Below are 24,849 nucleotides of genomic sequence, written 5' to 3' on the forward strand. Positions count from 1 at the left end.
CCAAGTTATTTTAAAGGAATGTTTTCTGCAAGAATTAACCAAAAGGGATTTTTTTTTTGCCATAAAGTCAGAGGAACATATTTAGTTAAAAAGAAAAGTGTGTAAGTGAAAGGTAATAAAGATTATGAGGGTGAACTGAAAGATAGTTTTGCATCACTTTGTTTTAAAAAACTAAGAGTTTTTCTACTACAAAAAAGGAAAATTTTCAAATAAACTCCAGATAGCTGCATGTGTCATTTCCACTGTTTTGTCTCCACTGTATAACCTGCAACATTTCTGACATGATTGCTACAGCTGGAGGGAGGTGAGGAGTAGAGTAGAAGTAGACTGGACAGCAGAAAGTGGCCCAGTTGGAGTGCTTTCCCAAAATAGCATCATCTGTTGCTGCAGGCAGAAGCTGGGTTAGACTGATCATTTATCTGATCCGTGTAGCAGAGAAAGAAAAGAAAACAAAACCAAACAAGCTGAATGGCCAGTCCTACCTAAACTGTTATTAAAACTTCATGAAGAAAGTTGCAGGAATTCCCTCCTTTCCATACTAACTGAGAAGTTCTAATTTCAGCAAATCCATGCAATTCTACTGTGCAAGGTTTACATGGAAAAAGCAAACTTGGTAAATGGAAACTAGAATTTTCTTTAAGTGTGTTGTATACGTTAATTTTTTGTAATGTCAAACTTAAATCTGGCACTAACACTAATTTGAGAAAAAGGTACTTTTTTTGTTGCTATTGTTTGAAGTTTTTTTCCAAAACAGTTATCCCCAGCAGTTTTTTTCCAGATTTCTACAGAGCCAACAGTCTTTCTCTTACTTCTTGGGGGTTTGGATGAAGTATTTAGTGACCTGCATCTCATTTTAGTGCAACTAAAACACACAACTCGTGACTACTATTACATGATCAAAATATGTAGGGATTGTTTAGAATAACCTCTCCACACTGAGGTTTCTGCAATAGCAACATTGGTGCAAAACCTCTGATACAAATCAAATTTTAACATAAAAGAGAATTCACAATACAGCTGCAGCCATCAGATGTAAAATACATAGTACATGTAAAACAGAAGTGGAGCTGTGTGTTGAAAATACTCAGAATCTGCCAGGTAAAGTGTACAGTGAAATTAAATGACAGGAAAAGGTCATAAAGAAGACAGGAGAGAAGAATTCTACAAGAGAGGGTCACATGGAAAGATCAAGCTGTTGTTCAGTGAACACAGAATAATCAAAAGCAAACTATACTGAATGTGACACTTCACCAGTTTCAGCGTTAGAATTTCATCCCCACTCTGCAATATGACCTCTTAAAAAAATCTAATTAAATCAGAAATCTGAACTAATAAAATCTATTGTATACTGGTATATTAATTTCTTTTTATGTAACTGAGAATTGTGAACCACATACTACAAATAAGCTGGGTAGTTTGTAATACCAGGATGTTCAGAGATGGTTATAAATGCTCCTATTTTAACTTTTAAAGTAGACTCTGTATAGACTTCTTACATTGGTTACAAAAGGTACCAACTGACCATGTTCCCAAGCCACTACAATTTCCCATTAAAGTTTGCTTGTCTGTTTGAACTTTACGTAACTAGCCTTGATATAAAGGGGTTTTTTTATTATTATTATCATTTGGAATGCAAAATAAATGAGAAAATACAGAGTTTAACATAATTTCCTTTTCAGATATTAATTCTTTCAGGTCTCAGTAATCCGTATATCCACTATTAAGTCTGTTACAGCAGTAGCTGGATTATGTGCTGCAGGTTCACCATTCCCCTTTGTCCTCACAGGAAACAAAACACCATATTGTCATTCCAATAAAAGAAAGAATCACACACTTCTGTGCCAGCTTGCAACTCCTCTTTGACACTAACAACTAAACTAAGCATATGTACAACTGTAAACAATAAAAACATTAGAGAGCAACATTTTAAAGACTTTTTGAAGGGGTTCTTTCATCTTTGACTTGCCACTCAGCAAATAATCAGATCTGAAAATATCACCACTAATACTATCTACAAAAACAGTTTCTAACTGCCTTTAGGTCTCTTCTTGGCATCAGAGAAGATAAATTATTGGAAAGAGGACCATAGTCTGCCACATTCTAAATCAACAAGTAACTACTGAGTTGTAATTATAGCTGCATACAGATGGTAACTAGTGCAAAATTTCAGTACAAATTCCATTTAACTCAATTTAATCTCTCTAAACATAAGTGTTTGAAAAGACTGAGAAAAACATCGATGTGAGTTGCTTATTTTGGAAATAAAGTTTGAAAGATAAAAAAATCTTGCACTAAATCTCAGTAGATGTTGAGGAGACTAATTTTTATTACTGATTAATCCAACCAAATGGTAAATGCTCATTGCACGCCATAACAATTAGGTGGACACACTGAGGGAATGATTAAATCCCATGCACAACCCTATACTTCGCAACTTTAGAGCCGCATTTCAGTAAGAATAGAAGACAACAAGCATGATCTTCCCGAAGCCTGAGAAAAAAAAAGGCAAAAGATTGCCCAAATGCAAAAATTATCACCAAATTGCTGGTCCCAGGGAGGGGTCTGTTTAGAGACCTCACTGAGAAGCTGCTCAGCTGCACACTGTGCTACAGTGCACAGGAGAGCACAAAGCAGCACAGACTTTACCTTGTACTTGTTCAGCCTAGAAACTTGTAATAACGGTCAGAAAAATAATATAAGTCATCAACATGGTTTAGTAGTTTTACAGTCTGAGGTCCAGATTTGTGCTGTATTAACAAGAGGCCCAATGTGCCATGGCTCAAGCTCAAGTTATGCAAATCCCAGTGGGCTTACCTGCAGAGGTTTTGTGCAGGTTTCATTGCAATTCACTTCAGGGTTGTTCCAGTCTCTGCTCACCGAGACTTCTTCTCACTCTTTCTCCTTCTTGGAGTTGGGTGAATGGTGTATAGCCAAGAAATTTTTCACAGTTATGATTACTTAATTCCCTTGGGTACTGGGAATTTATATGTAAAGCATGTATGCATACATGTGCACTCATACCACAGGTGTGCAAGTGTATATAAAGAAAGTCAAAGTTTGGAGCATCTGACATAGTCAACTCTGGCAAGGTACAGGAAAATATCATCTTGGTTTTTCTGGTGATACAGTCACATGACAAATTTTGTGTTCCTATCAGTATTCTCATAATTACGGTATAAACATTTGCACACAAGAATTAAGAAAACTAGTACCTTCTCAACCATGTGATTGCAAACCATCAGTGCTGATATTTACAGTGGTTTCAGCCAATATTGTCATGATGCAATTTCCACATGCCTTTAGCCAGTACATCTGTCAATGTGATGTACATGTGATCAATGTAACAAGACTGTCAATCAAGAAAACCAGCTGCGATTGAATTGTACCTACCTCGGAAAACATCCCAACCCACTAGTCACAGGGTAACTTGTAAATGTCCTTGCAACAGGTGACACCATTCAGTCTCTTAATATTCTGATATGTTAATCCTGATTTCAGACAGGTCTGGGGAGAAAAATCAATAAGTACCACTCATACTCAAAGTATTGTCTTCTGCAATAAGTTTGTATAACTTTATCTGCAATGAAAACATACTGTAATGAATAACACTGAGAACAGAAATGAGACACTGTGTTTTAGTAAGACTACTAATACTGGCGTGTCTGATCCTTGGATCTTCCCTTTCCTATTTCCCAAAATTAAATAACAAAAATATACTTTCTTAGGAAAAGTGTGCTTTTAGAAGTGCTAGATCATATTGTGGCCACTCTTGTCCCTCACCTGGGGAGCTAAAGTTAGTGAACCGAGTTATTATCTTAATATTGTCACTCCACACTAAATAAACTACCTGTCAAAAAATGCTGAAAATTAATGCAGCAGGAAACTAAGAAACTTGGTAAATGCTGCAGCTGGTGATTTAATGTGCCAATTGCAATTCCCTGGGAACCACTGGCGCAAGGTTTGATCCCTGCTGAATTCTGAAGCCAGCAGGAAACAGGAACACATCTAGCACAAAGCAAAGCATTACACAGACTATTAGCACAACAGTAGGGATAAAGATTACACCAACAAGCCACTCAAAATGTGCCTCTGAGTCACTCCAGCAAGTTGGTTTCTCCATAAAGGTTACCCACCTTTGAGTAGCACTCCTCCAGTATAGACTCACTTTATAGTTGACTGGGTTCCAGAAATCAATGGGCCCATTTTAGAAACTGGCTGAAAACACAGAGATTCTTAGACTATAATCACCCTAATTCTATTGTTTGGGTTTTTTCCAGGCCCTTTTGGGTCAGTTCCTGCAAAACCAGCATTATGTCATTACTTAAAAAATAATATTCAAACTACCTCTAAGCACAGAAGTACCAAGCAACTCTAGCAACAACTATTCTCATACCACAGTGTCTCTATCACTAAGGACCATTATCACCTTTTCACATCATTCTTGGGAATAGCAACTATTAGGACCAAACTGAGATAGATTAATGCAGAGATCAACTGGAGTAAGACTGTAAATCATGCCAACTTTCTATTTATTGTAAAACTTAATAATATCTCTATGAATAGTGAAAGGAAGAAATATAGAAACTCAAAGCAAAGGGCAGCGTAAGGTAATTAAATGCAAAAGCAATTGCCGTGCTTCTTTTAAAAAGACATTATTTTTCTTATGCTTTAGAAAACTATTCTAAAATGCCTGAATTAAGTTTTATGTTTAATTAAAAAAAACCCAAACAAACCTTCCATTTCAACAAATTTGAAGACTGAGAATTTAAAATTCTTTTATATAAACAATGACTTGGAAACTTACTCTTTTTTAAACATTTACGTATAAATGTTGTCTCTATTATCCATGTGACAAACACTGACATTCATTCATCATACCAGAAATGCATATCCTTAAGTAAGAGCCAGCCTATATTTATAACATCACATTGCACTGTTGGTTTGTTTGTTTTATTTTTGTCTCAATACTGTGCCTCTTTCTGTTCCATTAAACTTTGATTTGGTTCAAGATAATAAGAAAAAACAGCAAATGCCATAATTTTAATTAAATCCTAACGAGTTGATTTAGGTCAGGAAATAAGTACTTCAGTTGACAGAATCTTAGAGCGATACCAATTAACTTTGCAGGTATCCCACCTTTTCAATGGGATCAATTCACAGCATATCGGGTGGCAGAGCAAGTTGCAATAAACACAATGACAGTATAACAACCACAAATTGAAATACTATTTCTTAATCTTCCTCTTAGAATACCAAACCAAAAGCAAGTCAGCTATATGAAAGTTGTTAAAAATGCTTATACAGCAGTCACTACAACTACAGTTTTAAAGATACCACTTCTTACTTCTAACTGGGGAAAAAAAAAGGACAAATTTATTGGTTTAAGTTCAAGCCTCTCTAAATGAATTAAAAACCTCATAGCATTCAAAAGTCTGTAAAATTTTTCTAAAGTCCATGAAAGGGATGTTAAATAGAATAGTAAGTAGAATGGGCCATAGTGAAGCCTGTTTATTTTTTGACCTGCAGCAGATTGCGTTGTTCTTTCATTGTATGTGCACATTCCCTATGGAAGTGAGTGTCTGGTCAATGACAGTTATTTGATCAAATACTGTAGGAGATGCAAATGATGTACTCACAATTGCTTCCCTTCCTAAATTCTATCTCATAGAATATATAATGTGTAGTGTAATAGAGTACTCAGTACGAACCCTTCTGGGGTATCCCATGATCATGGTATTGACATCAGTTCATTGCATAAGAAGTAGCATTTTTCCAGAAAGTTAAAGAACATGATTAAAATCCATTTCCCATCAATTATTCCTACTCAGTAAGTTACTTAATATCATACACAGCTGCCTTGCATCACTAAATTAATGTTTACATAGAAGCAAAATCTCCTGTAATTAAATACCCTTGGCATAGTGTGCTCTAATTTAAGCTAGGAATATTTGCATTGAGCCACAAATGCACAGTGTTTAAAGAAAACTGAAATGGTGGGGGAGGGAAGAAGTAAATTTACAGCAATAATTTTGACATTATCTTTCAACAGCAAGGATTTTAAAACAAGTGGGACTTCTAGGTTTTCTTAACATTACTGTGACAACTTTCACTACATCAAGTGGAAGCATTCTAGGGGTGTAAAAAATCTCCTGACCTTTGGCAAAATTTTAAATTCTCCAGAATTGCTCTCCCTGTAGTATCCTAAGGCTCAGGTGAAACTTAAACAGACGAAATTCTGCCTTTTCAGTTACATCTGTTGAATTTCATTTGCATCACTAGTACTACACACAGGAAAAAAAAATCCTACTCCAGTATTATTTAATATGAGTAAATCTCATGTTTATTTAGATATACTTAAGTGGTTTAGCATTGTTATTAGTAGTCTAATATCTAATTTCCAGTACAAATTAATTTTGCCACTTAGGAGCCTTGCAGTCTGCAATGCCTTTATTCCTGGAGGTAATTTTCATTAATGCTACTGCCCCTTTGAAAGTACACACTGAGAGATAAAAAACACCACCCCCTTAAAAAAAACCAAACAAAAACAAAAACAAACAAAAAACCCCAAACAAAACAAAAAAGAAAACACAAACCAAAGAAATAACAAAATACCGAAACATCCACCGTGCAACAAATTGACTTCAAGACCATGCAACAGCTCAAATTAAAAACTTAGTTCAATCTGAAAACACGATGTAGCTCAATGTGATTTTCCCAGCTATGGATCACACTAGGCTAACCTGACAGCTTTTCTTCAATAGATTTTCAATACAACATAAGTGAGGCACAAAGAAAATCTTATCTAACGGGATTGCAGGAACGCATTACAGATGGTGTCACATTAGAGGCGGTATTAAAGTCAGAAAGCAAGGATTAGTAGCCAAACTTAAAACATGCAAAGGAATTAAGAGTTGAAGGCAGAAGTAAAATGACAGCAGCTAAAGGGAACACATCTGGTAAGATGCAGGTTATTTTAAATTCCTCAAGGATTACTCTCATGAAGTATTTCATTTAGTACTCTTATCAATGGTGTGGACACAAGTGGGAAAGCAACAGTATCTCTAATAAAGAGGAAGATGAAGTTTTCAGAGATGAAAATCTTGAGGACTGCAGTAGAAGCACAAACATTCAATAGTATAAAAAGAAATTAATTTTCTTGGCTAACTTGGAATTCATGCACAGAAAGCATCTGAAGAAAGGATGTGGAGGAAAAGAAAGTTGATCATAAAACTGTGATACAGACACAAGAGAGTCTAATATGACCATATTGGGATACCCCAAACAATAAAAATAATTGTACAAGACATGCTCTGGATCAATGCGTAATGCATTCATCAAATGCCTTCAAGAAAGAGTTATCTAAATTAGAACTGGTGTAGAACAAAACCCAGAGATTAAACAGGAACATAATGACCTGAAAATAAAGGGATTTTTGGGTTGGTTGGTTGGTTTTGGGGAGAGGTGTAAAATATAAACATCTAAACAAAAGAATTGTTACAAGTAGAGCCAAGGCATACACAGCTCTGAAGAACTACTTTGATGCTAAAGGATAATGCTAACACAACAACAAAAAAAAAAAAAACCAAAACAAAATAAAACAGGTATTAGCTTGTTGCCTAAATGTAGGTTAGAAATGAGAAAAATCCTAATCATTAGATCAGTGATGTCTTTCACAATTTTCCTGGCTGTTTTAAATATGAAGCTCACTATATTAATGAAAGGAATTACATTACATGGAATTTGCAGTATTAGGGGACAAAACTTGACACTAAAAACTTGACATTAAAAGTTCTTTAGTGTTTGGATGGAACCCTATATCCATCACGTTATATCATGTTAGGAAAAATGAGTAGCTTTATTTTTTACACCTAGAAACCAGAAAGCAGCATATGTAACTGATTTACATTTAAAGTAATCTTCTGCAGTAGAGGTGAATCATTCTGTCCAAAACAGTGACCTCGGGGAAAAAGCTTGCCATGACACATACAGAAAACACACTGTTCAGAAACAAAGCTTTTGAATTGGCTGCAAATTTTCAGCATTATCAGTTCCTCATTATTCTGAGACTATTTGTAAACATATTTTAGCATCTATCTATGGCAAGAAACAGTCATAGCAAATATAAAATAAAACTTTTCCTGATGAGTTGCTGATCTAAAACTTCACAGTCTTTAACATACTGAGCACTCCTTTTTCACAATCCATTACCTATAATATATTCCTAAATTCCAAGTAAATACAGTAAAACAATGAATTACAGTTCTTGCTCCGCAAAAAGGAAGATGCTGGAGCTAGATTAGCAACATCATAGATATTAACACTTAGCAGTAAACCCTGAAGTATAAATTAAAGCTTTTTTAATGGATACATCGCCTATTTACTTCAGGGGAAAACAGATAACAAAAAGAAATTTTCTCTTCTCCCATCCCTGTTTTCTACCACTATTTCTTTATTTAACTCTCAGTCTCCTCTTCTACTGCTCTTTACAGTTCCTCGGTGCTCACAACTCTCCTTCTCCCAGCCCATTCCACTCTGCTTTTATGCCTGTAGTATTAAACATTTTAAATATTGCACACACACACACTGCACCCACCTACTCTGAAAGCTCATCCCCCTCAACAGGTATTTATCTAGACCAAGTGCAGCATCGCTTCAACTCCTGATTCATATATCTATATCTCTCACTATCGAGTTGTCCTCCCTTGATTCTGTAATGAATGCAGACTTTGCAGACCTCTCCCCAATAAAAGAGTTTCCATCAGAAGTTGTAAAAAGCATTACAGGCAGGCCCACCCTCCCTCACTATAATGAAGCTCCAAGTCACAGAGAAATAAGGTTACCATGAAAATTTCCCAGATTTCCAACAGGAGGGCTCTGCTCAAGAAAATGTGCCATATGCTACACCAGACCCCAAGCCCAGGAATCAGCTTGGCTCTCTGTGCTCTTGTTTCCCACACCAGCACTTCCCCTGCCAACCCCCAGGTTTTCTCTGTAAACACCTTAGAGCATGCTGTTCAGAGCGCAGAAATATGGGGCAACTCATTGGTCTTCTGCAATGGTTTCTCTTTCAGTCCATGCAAGCAAACCTTGTGAACAGCATTGTTCTCCATTTGGAAGAAATACTGCCTCATTTGCACCTTAGCTTTCATCTGGAAAGAAACCCCCAATGTTATAGATACAACCTAAGAAAAAATTTATTAAGTGTACACCACTGCCTTGAATTATGGAAATCTTTCTAAACCTATTAGGCCCATCTGAAAAAGTACACATTTTATTTCTCTTTAACGAGCAGGGAGAAAAGGAAAACTCTCATGTTTATAAATCAGCAGTAATTTCTCCCTCTCTCTCTCTTGAGTTTATTTCACTACTGATACCAAGGTTCTGTCTGCATGGGCATTTGGTCTTATCTGCTGACCGAAGGATATTAGAAAGCACATGGACACTGCAATGCTTATGCCTGTAAAAATTTTTCTTTACAAAGACAGAGGTGGAGACAGTTACCAACCCCTTAATGATGAGCACAGCCATTCATCCCATGCACTGAACAAGACAGGACGGGGAGAGAGACAGAATATGAGACTGAAAAAAGGCAGGGGTTTCTCTCCTCTCCCACTCTGTTCTGGATCAAATCACAAAGTTCCTTCATTTCCACAGGTCACCTATTCTAAAGTGTTACCACAGATCTTTACCTTCCAACTCTTCTAAGGTAGTTTGAAGAATTTCTCTCTACTATGAATACTTCTCCTAAAGTATGTGCAGCTGGTAAGGAATTAAGGCTGGAATTAAATTTCTGAGAGCTGCTCTTCCACTTGTGTTTGTTTCAGTCTGTGCTTATGCTATGCTCCAAAAAACACTGATAAAAGTAAAAAAAGCGGGTACATCCTGTACTTTTATTCTGTCAAAACTGCATTAGAGATGAGAAATAAATCTCAAAGTGCATTACTTTGTTAAGCATGGAGAGAAAAATCATCTCCTCCTAAAGTCCAGTTAGTCTCTCATTTCTAAAGCAGCTTCACATTGTAGGATTGCTCTGCTTTTGAGTCAGCAGTGCAAGAAACTTCAGTTTTGTGCTGGGAAGGGTCTGAGTCTTTTTCTCTGGGATGATCACCACATGCAGTGCAGCATCAGGTGACTCAGAGGATTAGGATTTTAGGAGTTCATCAAATCTGTGTAACATCCTGCTAGGATATGTAAACAAAACAATAACAGCAAACTAATCCTAACAACAACAAAAAATATGCATTTCAGAGGAGTAAAAGGGAGGCAGCAAAACGTTTGCACACCCTTTTCTTTAGTACTTGATTCTCGGATTCCCAAATTATCTAACTTCTCTCACATAGTACAGATTTTACTGACTCATCTTTTCCCCTAGAAATCAAAGTGTCACTGCCTTCTTTTATGAGGAGAGTGGACTCTGCTTCCTAAAAGGGACTTACACAATCTGACTAGAAGTTGTTCTATGGATGGCTGATCTCATCCACAGATCACCAACCACCCCTAGGATTATGAACACTGGGATCTGGACCATCCAACTTATTCAACAGAAAGGTTACCCCATCAAAAAGTAAATATAAAAAACTTCAGTCTGCCTGAATGCAGTTCCACAGACAGTCATAGTGCCTTTTGATGTGACACAAGAGAAAGGGCTACAAGAGCAGAATGAGCCTTCTGGAGTCAGATATGTGTGGGTTACCCAGATCATGAAACCACTGTCTAAGGAAATTAATGTGGATGCCGGCAAGGGGCTTCTAAAACTCTAAAACTCACAGAAATCTGTTTTTTGATATAGTGAGCAAGAATTACTGGATCTCAGCCACAGGAAGAGGACCAGATTTTTGAGGAAGGAGCAGCAGCATATTTTTTCTCAGCATTCTTTGTAGAGCTGACTAGAATGGACCAGTGAGCATAAGATGTGGTGATGTGATACAGCTGGAGTTACTGGTGACAGGCAGTGCAAACTCTAGCAAAACACTGTTAAGGCTTCCCTGAGTAAAACATCTGCTCTAAGCAGGAAAAGGGATACAGACCCTAGAAGCCGAACAATGAGACCCACTCTAAATACAAGGAACCAAAAAGCAGTAAGAAGGAAGAAGGTGACTGGCTACCTCAGCAGCTGCTCCAGTAGGACTATAGCCAGTGTATTCTTCAAAGGCAGTTATTCTGCTTAATATGTATTCAGACATGCATAGGTAAAACAAATTAGGCACAAACACCTGGTCAGAAAACAAATTGTCATAGCAAGTGCAAGAAAAAACAAAGCTCCAAGAAAGTCATGATGAGTTCAGACAGACAAAATCTGAGAAGCCTCAGCCTGAGGGCCTGTAGGTAGCAATGGCAATACACTGTTACTATGCTACAGGACTACACATTTCAATCCCAGCCAACCACACCAGTATAACAGCAGTTTCATATTAAGACCGGGCTTCACTACACGTCAACAGTCCCTGGTAAGATTGTTTTTCCCCAGCCTCTTCTAGTACACAAACACAGAGATCTCCTGTTCCAGAGACAGCAGTGGACAGAAATACCAGTGACACTGTAGGGTAGAGTAAAGAAGCAGAAAAACCACCTAGGCAGCTTTGCACAGCATCTTCTCGCATTCATGCTCCTGTTACAGACACACATCGAAATCCTAACTGATTCTAAGCCACATTTTACTACTAAACCTGAATTAATAAACAAATAACTTAAAATTATTTACCAAGACCTAAATTGCTAAAATGTCTTTTGTTGGCTTTCTGAGAACATCTGACGTAAAAGTTGCCTGAGAAATGAAATGTGCTGTGCCTCTAATTTGGAAATTTTGTTTCTCTTGGGCTGAGGCACTACCCTTAATTTCAGCTGCTGGCAGTAAACAACTTCAATGTGAGGGCTATTAAGAAACAATCACTGAGAGTAAGCTTCATGGGTGACAGGGAGGGTGCTGCCAAGATTCATTTTAAAACTGAATAGACACAAACATGGAGAAAATGCAATTCAGTGGCATGGATTAATGAGACGGAAATAAAATCTAGATAACAAAATTTAATATTCTGATTTATGTGTGTGTGATTTTATTAAGTACGTGTCATTATACTTGTGAGCAACCTATTAAAAATTCTTTATTTCAACATGTGGACATATCCTGAACTTGAAAATCATTCCTAAACAGTTTTAAGTCCTACTCTTAGAATGTTCTAGTATGAAAATAGAAGGATTCTTTACACTCGCCATCCCAGTCTCGATCTTTTCATCCCTATTCCTTTTATAAAAATCCAAAGAGATTTTGTAACACAAAAATGAAACCGGTTTAGATATGGTAATGATCTAATGCCTTTTATCCTGTATGTATGCAGAAATACCAGAAGTCAAACACTTCTAAGCCTTTCCCCCTACTCCTCTGAATACTCCCATAACAATTCTTTAAAACTCTGCTGTGGATTTTGAGGCAGACTAATGCAGTGGCTGTTTCATGGCATAGCCCCAGGCTACAAATGCTCTCAGCCCTCAAATGTTATCCTTCAAAGTTTTTAGAAGTTTCTCAGTTCTTTGTTTAGCCATCACATGGAGTCTCACACACAAGTTTCACACAACCTTGCACTAAAAATAATTAAAAATCCATCTGCCCTTATAAATAATTCATTACAGAAAATACATGTATCATATGTTGACTGTATTTCACTGTTACATCAGAGGTGAGCATTTTGCTAGTGGGATTTGAAGGCCAGTTTCTGAATGAATGCATAAACATCACCTCACTTAAAACGAGAAGACATTTAACACTGATTTACTGATTTATCCCACGTCAGTTCATAATTGTGGACAAACCAATCAAAATCTATTTAGTAGGGTTCCACCTGATTGAGTTTCTGCATTTTCCCTTAGAGGACTAGAGATGAAAAAGAAAAATAACACAAGTTTCATAAAAGTCAGGAAACAGATGCTTTTGAACATAGGAACTACTAGGTATTAAGGGCAAACGATATTCCAGCTGTATTCTGGCAAATTATCTGTCTGTACAGACACAGTTTTATTTGCATAGAGCAATTCTTATTTCTCTAAATTCACAACAAAAATATAACACAAGACAAATCAACTGCTGATGAGAACACTGTTCAAAATAAATATATGGGTTTCAAAATTTTCTTGCTCTGAAAGCATAATTAGCTAACAGGTACTAAATACTTAGATTCAGAAATACGCTTTGAAAGTAAGTTTGATTTTTAGCTGGACTATAAGAAACCTAATACACACACTTAAAAAAAAAAAAAATATCCCAACTAAACATAAACCTTACATGCAAAATTAAGCAAGCAAACCAAAAAGCTGCACTTCTTTCTCCTGCACATTCTGTTTCTGAGTTGTTGTGGCACAGGGATGGACTCATTCTGCCAACCTGCACCAATATAAAATCCCCAACTTCAAAGATTTTAAACCCAGAATACTATTTGTGACATAGGTTTGGAGAAGAATCTGTATTACTGCAGTTAATAACAAGAGCTTCTGATATTGCTTCTACATTTCAATATAAGAGTAGAATGAAACTAGTAAGATGGATCTGTTTTACCACTGCCATTGAGAAATCTGCCAACAGTAAAACCCTTAAGAATTATATCAGTTCCAGGTTGCTGCTCTGAAAAGCTACCAAGAACAAAGGACAACTGAGATATAGATAAAAAATATTATATATTTTCCCCCCTTCAAGGCAATGTGGATAAAGTGTTTTAAGTAGAGTGCATCCCCTTCTCACAATAGTGAAAAGGAACACACTAAAGAAGGAAGAAAATATCTCAGCAAAATTCCTCCCTTTAAGTTTGAATGCAGCCAGACAGGTAAGTCACCAGAGATATCAGTTAAAGGACAGGCTTGTGCAGAACTGCCTGATGCCATCCAGGCTCTGCCCAGGACATCCAAGTCTGGCCCTGAAGGAGAGCCACAGGATGAGCACAGCACTCACCTGAGAGGGTGCTCTGCATCAGCCAGTAAACAGCCAGCTACCTCTAGTCCTATATATTCAGGCTGTGACCTTGCCTATGGAATGACTATTTGCAATTGCCTCTTGCCTAAAAAAAAAAAAAAAAAAAATCACCATTTTGTGTAAATTAACTTTCCAATACTAAAGTCCTACTGGCAAATTAAAGACATGAGAAATGTGGCTCATTAGGGACATATTGTGCAAGTGAAACAATAATTAGGACAGATTTTTATCTCAGTTACTATGGAATGATTTGGCTCTAATTTCACTATCTTCCATAGTCTTAGTATCATTCATTAGTTTGCTGTGGATGTACTCCAGCATAAACAAGGTTAGAATCAGGGTAATCCAAACAGATTATAACAGGTCTTGCAGAAGGCTGTAGCAATAACCATGCTGAATCTTTCCCAGTTATTTGAAACTCTAAATTTTGACTTGGATATATATACACTCAGTACAGCATTGCTTGCATTTGTAAGATTGGGAAATTAAATTCTTTTTCAAAGACATTCCTTTTGAGCATAACTAATGTTTTAGCTTTCACTAATCTTAAGCTTTCAGTTGTGATTAAGGAGATCACCATCAAAACCAAATGAAAAACAGAGCAATTTTACTTACTTGAATTTAATAACTTCTTAATTTAAGGTAGGATATTTATTTTCACATAAAGTATTGGCAATTTTTTGGCTTTGAATACCTTCTCTTTTAAAAATGAAGGAAAAAGCACTACAGTTGTGATTGCATTCATGTTGTATTACCCCATCACATAGAATAACTCAAGCTCTCCAGACTGAATCTGACATTCAGAAAGCAAAATGATCAAGCCATGTCAGTAACTTAGTTCAATTTCTAAATATGTGGGCACTCTGATTTCTTCTGTGTTTTTAATTGGACACTAAGTCTACTAAACCTATCTTCTTTTTCCCCTTGGCTATTTTGAAGAGAACTTTTTTATATTTTTTAATTCATTATGATTGTCCAAACCATTAGATGGTAGAGTCCAGGAATTATGCAATAAGCGTAACATTGATTCAAGACAAACTAGTGGTGAAAGTAAACAATTCCAGTGCTATGAGATGAAAGAAAAAAAATTAAAATATGATCCTAAATGATCATATTTTTTTAACCCGTTACCATGGCCCATCAAGTTCCTCATAGTCAACACTAGTGAGGTTGCAGCAAGTACTGCACTCAGTTTTAGGCCCCTCACTACAAGAAAGACAGTGAGGTGTTGGAGCATGTCCAGAGGATGGTAATGAAGCTGGGGAAGTGTCTGGAGCACAGGCCTTATGAGGAGTGGCTGAGAGAGATGGGGGTGTTTAGCCCTCAGAAAAGCAGGGTCGTGGGGGACCTTATCACCCTCTACAACAACCTGAAGGGAGGCTGTAGTGAGGTGGGCGTTGGTCTCTTCTCCCAGGGAACAGGTATCTTTTTAACTGACCATTATCAAATCTGTGCCTTGATTTGTTCCTGTAGATGTGTTATTTAAAGAAAGTTCTCATATTCTTATTACTGCAGCTAAGAAAATGAGAAACAGACCTTCTGAGAGCCTTTGTCAGGTTTCATGCTCATCATAAGCCAGCTGGTGCTTAAAATTAATTACAATTGGTTACCTTAGTAACACTAAATCATGCTTGAAAGTTTCAATACTGTTTATCCTTATAGGTTTCCACAGCATTTTCAGTTGCAAGGGTAAAAGATTGAGGACCAAAGTTCAGCAGAAAAAGCAATCCAAACTGACCCCACCACTGAATGAGCACCCCTTTCTCCTTCCACCTTTCATAAGGGCATTTATAGTTTGTTGCATTCTGTGTTAAAAACATTTGATCTTTGAGCATCTACCCTTAAAAGGCTGTTCATCAAATGCCTGCTGTTCACATCAGATACCTACTGTTCAAGTCAAAGATTCTTACAGCTCTGCTAAATTGATATTGATTTCATATGTTCAATTAAAAGCATAAGGTAACTGGGCTGAGAGCAGAGCCTGAGGAGCTTGTTTTGTTGTTTTTAAATAGAGAAGAATAAAGCCTCTTTTATATACATCAGACCATTCCCAGCAGCCTAAATTCCCCTATAACTTAGGATCAAGAAGTGTTAAAAGAGCATTGTCTTACAATATTGCTTAGATTTGAAAAAGAAATTTCATTTTACTAGAAAGATGAGCTTTTTGGTATACAGATTTTGCTGCAGGGTGAGAGGTGGAGGGTTGTAAACTCTGTTCATAAATGCTTGGGTATATTTTGATAACCCATTCTTTTCTACCTTATGCTTAAAAGGTTTTAAAGGTAAAGATCTTACTTATTCTGCAATTGCCAAATTTGTAGATTAATTTTTTACTTGCTCCAGAACTGGTCTGAGATTTCCCTCTTGAACTCTGTATAGTATAAAACACCAAGTAGCTTACAGTTCTGAACAAAGGTTCTTTATACTATGGTAAACTGATGACCTTATTCAATCAATTATTTACATCCCCACAAAATATGACCTGATACAGCCATACCACTTCCCACCATGCAATTTGCTTCCTTCTCTGAAATACAAGGACAAAGTAGCCTTTTTTGGCTAAATAACTACTTTTTTTCCTCCTGCAGCTAAGGCACTCCTAACACCTCTACTCCTGCAAGTAGTTTTACATAGTTGCTTCTTGTGCTACAGCTTTTGTCACAGGAGCTCAGGGATGAGAAATTCCACTCGATTAACATCGCCTCTCTCCTTACAGGTCTGCAGGACAAAACTGGGAAACAAAGCTCAGTGTTTGAGCAAGTCACAAGCCTTGAGAGCTCAGATATGTGGCAGGAGAAAACATAGCTAAGGCTCAAGGTAATAAGAAAAAAAGTAGCTAAAGTTGTCAATAACAGACCTTTCACGTCTCACTTACTTGTTTCCTTGTCATCGCTGCTTCCACACTGCCACCTGCTAAAGGATTCATAGTGAACTACCTACTGTCTTCTCCTCCTGATCCACGTGCCAGTCATCCATGGACATCTGGAATGGGAGCTACCATGTTTGTGTACTGTACAGAAAGTGCCTAGCAGGGCCTCACACACACTGCAAAGAAGTAGAGCTTCTCTTCCAAATCCTCTGGTTGGCCTAACTTGGGCGCACACCCCCATCTCATGAACCACAAAGGAAATACCCAACCTGGACATTCCCCTGACAGTGGGACCCAATACAGGCAAGTGCATGCATTGCCCCTCCAGGAAACCACAAGAGAATTTCCCTGAATTCCCTAGCTCTTATAGAGCCTGGAGTAAAAGGTAAACTGACAACTGCTGAGCTGAAGAATACAATGACCTCCCCTGGGAAAAATAGCAGTATAAATTGATGTAAAATAATGTCTATTCAGGAGGTGAAGGATGAGGTGTAATTAACCTCACTTTGCAATCGAGGCATGCGTACAGGCACAGCTCTGTCACTCATAATTAAAGCAAGTAAAAAGCATTTTTTGAAAAGCATTCCTTAAAACATATCCCCTCTTTCACAGTAACAAGTAAAAATGTGCACTTTGCACTTTTCCAGTTGCACAGAGAATTAGTACCACAGACACAGGGGAGTCCATATTGGTCTAGAACAGCATATGAAACACTGAAAATTCCTCTTTCTTTTCACATATTATATAGAAGTTTTCAGGTATTTCTTTTGCAACTAATATGATGTCTGAAACCAAAATCCCTGACTAGAACAAGCTGTGCATTGAAGTGAAAGTGTAGAGTAGCTAAGCACTGACCTCTCCCTGCTCTCAGTGCTGCTCTCCCTGGCACAAACCATACAGAAAGAATATCTGATCAGTACAGAGCTGTAAGAACAAACCTGGGATGTACAGGGATAGAAAGTCCTCTATTGTCCAGCAGGTGAAGAAAGAGGGGGAAAAAAATCATGCAATCAAAATACTACATTCCTTCTGAACAGAGATAAAACCACAGGAGTACCCAGCAGGTGAATTAGGTGCACCTTTTCTTCAAGTGATCCATTCATACAAAGCCTATTACTGCTTCATTAACTCCACAAATCTGGGGGGACAATGTACAGCACTGCTTTGCCCTTTGGATGCTACTCCATTCCCATGCAGTCTTTTGCCACAATTAATATTTAGTTAAGGACTAATCAACAAGAATAAAGATTGAAGATCTGAGTCATTGGAATTAATGTATTATGATACTGCAGGTTTCACAAGTTGACACAGTCTGTCAGAGCCTGTGGAGTATTAGTTAAGTTCAAATCCAGGCCTTTATCTAACTTATCTAAAGCTTATCTTTCCTCGTCTCAGATTGTCCCTACATATCTTTTCTTGGTTAAATTCAGTTGTCAAGAGGAATACATAATTTTACCCCTACAATACCTGTGCCACTGCAGTGCTTACAAATAAAAGTAAATAAACAGCTTTTAAAACCTTATCAATTTTTCATACAACTCTTATGCAATCATAGAATCCATCAGCTACACTGCTATTTCAACCAGAGAAGACTTTATAGGAGAAACTACCAATCCAGTTGAAATTTCTACTAAGGAGGATGACATCTCAAAAAATTTGTCCCTGCTAATGAACTTCAGAACTGCAGTTTGGGCTTAGATCTTCTGTGTGACAGGCTAATATAGTACCTCACTGGTCTACCTAGCTCTCTGTTTTTGTTCTTAATCTTATGCTGCATGTATAGGTATCTGCCCTCTGTGTGCACTGCTCATCAGATAACACTGGGTTGCTATAGTGATTGCTTAAAAAAGTGAAAAAAGTGAAAGCTGAATAGTGGAGAACCCTGAGGCTAGAAGATGGTTAAATTACCAGTCCTTAAAATGAAACCTAAGTACCATTTTTCCTGAATTCTACTGGAACTGTTTGCAAGGAAATATATTCTGTTTTATGAAATAAAGAGAATTTGCTTCTTCAGTTAAATCTTTTTGATTGGTACCTGTGTTGAAGTAATATAAAAAAGGGGTAAAGTGAAACATTGAAAAAAAAATTCTGTATGCTAATTTTGTGTTTACCCAAGACTTTTGTTTCAGGATCAAATGGAGATAAAATTATCTTTATGTGACACAAAATTATATAGATCACAAGGAAGTTAAATAAGATGCTTAAGGCCAAAAAGAGTCATTACTTCCTGAAACCTGAACTCCATCACTCTACATTACTGTTTCAGGTAAAGTTTTATACATTAAAACCCTTTATTTAACAAAAACGTGGATGCACACAGGGACACACATTTCAGTTGGTTAGGTAATTTATGTTTATACACTCATACAGTTTATAGAGGAAAACAAAATTAGAACCAAATATTTAATCAAAGAAAGCATTTAAGGCCTTACTATCCTTTAGTTTAAAGCTTAAATTGTCACAGTTTCCCTCAGTGAACCCTAAGAGCCCAACCTGCACTTAAGCCTGAGTCCATACACCAGGTACACAGTCCCTTATCAACTGCTGTGCCCCTTTGCCCTGCTGCGGCCCACAAGGAAGGTAACTATCATTCTCTGACAGACTCGTGGGAAGAACTGGGAGTCCCAGAGCGTTCAGAATAAATCTGTGAAACCTCAGAACAGCAAGTCTCTACTCAACAAAAGAGGGGAAAGAATCAGAAGTTGGGACCCAAAGCCACTGACATAAAAGGCAGCATCAGCATCCCCTCAGGGATCCTTGTGGCTTTAAAGAGTTTGCAATAGTTTAAACAATCACTTGAAAGCTATGACTCAAACTAGCTGGCCTGTTGCAAGTGGAATAATTAATATTCTATTAAAATCAACCACAGAGGTAGATATCAGGAGTAGAACCTACTTATAATATTCTATTATTGTTTTAGCCAAACATCCACTACTGCTCCATGAACTTCCAAAGGCATAGATATCTCTAGATTTGTATGACATCAGGTTGGTGAATTTTTTCAGGAACACAGGCATATTTGAAGATAGTTTCATGGACAAATCGGGGACACTAATGGCTAACTAAACTTTCGTTACTGACCTAATTTCTTTCTAGTTCCATTTACCACAGGATTTAGCTGCACATCACAAGCACTTTCTTCAGTGATCCTCATAACTCTAATTTTAGTGGATTTCATCATCCCACCATGATTCTTTTTGCTTTAGAGTTTCATCTACTGGGATATGTCAATGCTGGAGGCAGGTGATAAACACTCCAGCCTCTGAAATTTCTACCAAAAGATCAAAACACTTATATTGCTTGGAAACTCTTGGATATTATTGGTACTATTTTAGTCGTTATTGACAAAAAATTTAGGGAAGAATATCTGCTTTTTGGCAGATGGGAAATTTGCAACAGCTTTCACTTCATCCTTTAGTTTTCTTAATTAATGGTGGGAACTCGGTCTCTCAAGATACATAGCCTTTGTTCTGATCCCTGATTGAAAGAACAGGCTGTAAGCTATATGCTGCATAAATTACCTAAAAAACAACCATCATTTTCCTTTCTCTGTAAGGATAACCCAGCACTGATTTAACCAGAGCATTCATACAAGATTGTGCTCTTCAGGAGAACATTTTCTCAGATACTGGGAAAAGCCATTGAAATACCTCCTTTACATCACACAAGAAACTAGCTAACCACAGGGGAATCTAAATTTTAATGAAATGAAGGAATCTAATCTGAAAAATATTTAGATAAAGCTTCTAGTAAATGGGACAATTTATTGTCATTCTACCATTACCTAATTGCAAAGCTTAAAAAAAGTGACGATTTACATTTATTACTTCATCTGTGTGGAAAAAAACCCCTCAGTCTCTTCATTCTCTGGTTTTAAAAGTCAGAAGCAGGGCAGGTGGGCAGGCAGAAGGAAGAAAAGAAATTATTTGGCAACAAGCAGGAGATTGTAAAGTCTGTTAAAATTCCGAGGCAAAAACTACTACATTTTGAGTAGATGCCTTTAGGTACCTTGTGTAATTTATGGACAGATGAAAGTCTAGAAGTATGTATGAAAGCTGCAGAATTCCCTTCCTATAATGAAGTTAACTAAGGGTATTTAAAATGTCATTTTTTAATCTAAAATTGAATAAAATCTGGAATTTCCCTTATAGGTATTTACACATTTGAGAAAAAGTGACTAAACAATGGCAATTCTAAAAGTAATTACTTCCCATACATTTATATTCAGGCCAGAGAGCTAGTACCTGTTGGTTGCCTTTCCTACAGAGAATTACTTGAAAGTTTTTGCATTCTCTCCTAGGGTTGAAATACAACAGGAATATACAGAAAACATCAATTTTCTTTGCTTTTCTAATGTTTACAACTTCCATGTAGTATTTATCAAGAAATATACAACTCCCCATAGTTAGAGCTGTGCAAGCTAACAGTAGGAATTCTTGGTGCTGATGGAGCTATTGATCATACAAACATTAAAATTATGCCTCCTGTAGTAAATGCCAATAAAACAGAGGTACATTAATCAGGAAATCAATATGCTTGTCAATAGAAAGGCTAACTTTGACAATGTAATGCAGCAGGCAGACTGACTGGATGGTGGACCAAAGCACAAGTAACCTGGGTAGTGACCTTTTTGTTTGACTTCTGGCTGTGCTGAAATACTGTATGAATAACTGGAATGTACAGAATGAAAAGAGGGAGGCAAGGAGTTAGCTGTTTAAATTGTTCCACAGGAACAAACTAATTTATTGCCACAGTGACCTTTAGTTGTTCACTTAAAAATAAAAAAAAAAAAAAAAAGGAAAAAAATACACCACCACAAACTGAAGAACAACACCACCACAACCCACAAAACACAAAAGCAAAAATACAAACCCAACACCCAAACTCCACACTTCTAGGTCATGCTTTTTAATATCTCTATGTTAAGGGGTAGCATTAGTAGCATGCAGTTTGAATATTATTTGATGTTTGGGGGGGGAAGGCTAAACTGACATTTTTATAATTTTCAATTTAATACGTTAATATTATTCTTTTATGTAATAGGTTCATTATTCATACTTTCAAAGTAAGAATGAATTTTCATTCCTTAAATAACTATTTTAAGTAGAAAATACACTTCAGGAAAAGTCTCTCCATTAGACAGGAAACAAAGCAGCACACATTCTCCTGAACAAAAACAGCATGTATCTTAACACCTTCTTCATAAAGGTTAACTGAAATTATGTATTTTAAGTCCTGAGGACAAATTCTAGACCCTAGGAAATAATACAGTTTAACTGAGCCTTGCACTCTGAAAAAATATTTCTAATGTTCTCAGATTGAGGGCACTGTGCTGCAAGGTACTTTGGAACAATTTAGCTTGTTTTTTTTTTCCATTTGTTGAAGGACACAAACTTAGTGAATAAATACTTGAAATTTCATAGGTGAAAAGCAGAATTGTATATGAGTTAATGGGGAAACTTATTCTTCTCACTTACATTTAAATATTTTACCAAGTATTTGAGGGGAAAATATGCATTAAACTATAGAAAAAAAGGGTACTAAACAAAAGTTTATTGTAGGCAATTTATAATTAAAAAATATTTCAGAAACTTTTGTTATTTGGGCAGTCTATATGCAAATGTAAAACCTCAAAAATAAAAAAATTAGATTTTCACAAAGGAAGCAGCCACAGAATATTCCTGACATTCTGTAACTCTCTTCTCACTTCTATGTCTGGACTAATACAGTGTAAAGCTATACACTTTTCAAATATGTATTACTACTCCTGGTGCCAAAAATTAAAAATCATTGTCAGATCCAGGCAGGATATTTTCAGTCATATGAAATTGACTCCAAAATAAGGTTACAAAAATAACCCTCCCCATCACCATTTTGAGCGTTCTCTGAAGCCAAAGCTCTCCTTGTTCCCTTTAACTTTCTCAACACAAACTGCAAGGAAAACCTGGTCTGAATCTGAGTAATAGTAACTAAATCAGAATTTTCCACAGTGCAGATCAAGCTTTCAATTAATTTATTTTAAACATTACACACCAGGACAGAATCAATTTTACAAATTCCATATACTGAATTTTTGTAGACTGGCCAGTGCAGACCTGACCACTTCATCTTCTATTACTGCTGAATATATCGATTAAAGGAAAACCAAAAGCTGACAAAAATAAAGGGCTGCTATTTGGGTATGGATGATTCTGTCCATCCAATTTCAGATCAATTACTAAGCTTCTGACAGGGCACGGGTTTTTTTTGATGAGGAATAAATAAAAAGAGATCTGCTTGCTGGCTACCTAAATAGGACTGAATATATTAATCAGGTAAATTTATAGAACAGTAAATGAGCTATGTATGCTACCTATTATATATGGTATATCTGAAAACAAAGGCAAAATACATTGAGAAAAAAGGTTTTGGCCTATATAATACAAAAGCAAAATCTACTAGAAAAGTAACCCACATGTACATACACATACTTATTAAATAGGCCACATACTTATTAAATGTGGTGTCCAAGCATGTAGCAGCATTAATAATAACATCAATATCATATGAGTCAGTTACAATCTTAACCTCTCCCCTTTGAGGGGAAAAAAGGAAAGAAAAACCCCAGTGAAACAGAAAAGCACCAATCCTCATAAAGAACCATGTCTCCTCTTGGATCTGTAATTTACTACTTATAACACCGAAAAAAAATAACTAAAAAATAAAATGCTCTGAATTCACTTTAGGATTCTTTTTGCATGCATGTTGAAATAAAATCTGACCTGATACTACTCAGAGCACATAGGAATAGTACAACAAAATTCATCCTGCATCTTGCTAATAAATTATGTATGATGGCAAAGTTTAGATTCTTAAAATGATAGCGTAATGCATCACCAAATTTTATTCCTGCACTTAGTTCTCAACGGGATTTTATTTTCTCTTTTTCTCAACTAAAAAAAAAAGCATCATTTTGTCTCTCAGAGTTCTCATTTTCTCTCTTTTCCTGTCTGAGTTTCTTTCCTATGCTTGGTACCAAACATTAACAAAGTTGTAACTGGTACAAGCCCAAGTAATTATTTTTAGGGCAATTTTGTTCAAGTGTTCTATAAAAACATCCTTAAGTATCAGAAAACCATTGTTTGTGTCTTGTTTCACATTCTTTCTGAGGGAAATCTGAAAAGAATTCAGACAATCCCACTAAGTTAATAACTCCAAAGTCAAATTCTTGATTTAGCAATAAAGTATGACTTTATAAAAGAAATAAGGTTTGGATCATTTGCTTCTTTAGGTAGAAATAGACTTCATCACAATGGAGATTGACCCTGTAGCCTGATCTGATTTATCAAGAATGCTGATGATTATCCCAGTGCTGCTGGAATACAAAATTCTTCCATGCCACTAGAAATAGGTCTTTTAACAAAGATTAATGTTGACCACTATGATAACTCCTCTCTAGTTTTATTTACTTTTCTAACTGTGCTGGGAAGTAGGATTGTGAAGTCATGCAGTTCCTATCCTCTTCAGTATTTTCTTGTTAGATATTTTCTTATTAGACAGGCTCCTCTGCTTTATTTTTGGTCATCTCCCTTCATTTTTCGGTATATTTCCACTTATACCTGAAATATGTTAATTTTTGTTGAGGATATTTATGGAGCAGCAGTCACCACACAATCTAGGTGCTATAAATTTATTTTTATACTTACCACATTATTTCCTTCTCACAGTCATATATGACCTAGTTATGATGCAGAATATGTATTTCTTAGCTGAAAATAGCCCTGATTTTGGCAACCAAGTTAGATAGACTTAGATTGGGAATCGAGGTTATGAAGTTTTTTTCTCATAACAGGTAATTATAAGCATATTTATCACTTATACTTCACTGTAGAAATATTACAACAATACAATCTACATCATCAAATCAACAAACAAGAGTAGAACCAGTTGACCCCTCTACTCAGCACTAGTCAGGCTTTGTCTGTCTAGAGTACTATGTGCTTTTCTGGTCCCTCCAATTAAAAAAAAGACAGGATAGGGTCCA

This window comes from Manacus candei, unplaced genomic scaffold, assembly GCF_025592945.1.
Source record: "Manacus candei isolate 608988 ecotype Guabito, Panama unplaced genomic scaffold, ASM2559294v1 h1tg000005l, whole genome shotgun sequence".
NCBI lineage: Eukaryota > Metazoa > Chordata > Aves > Passeriformes > Pipridae > Manacus > Manacus candei.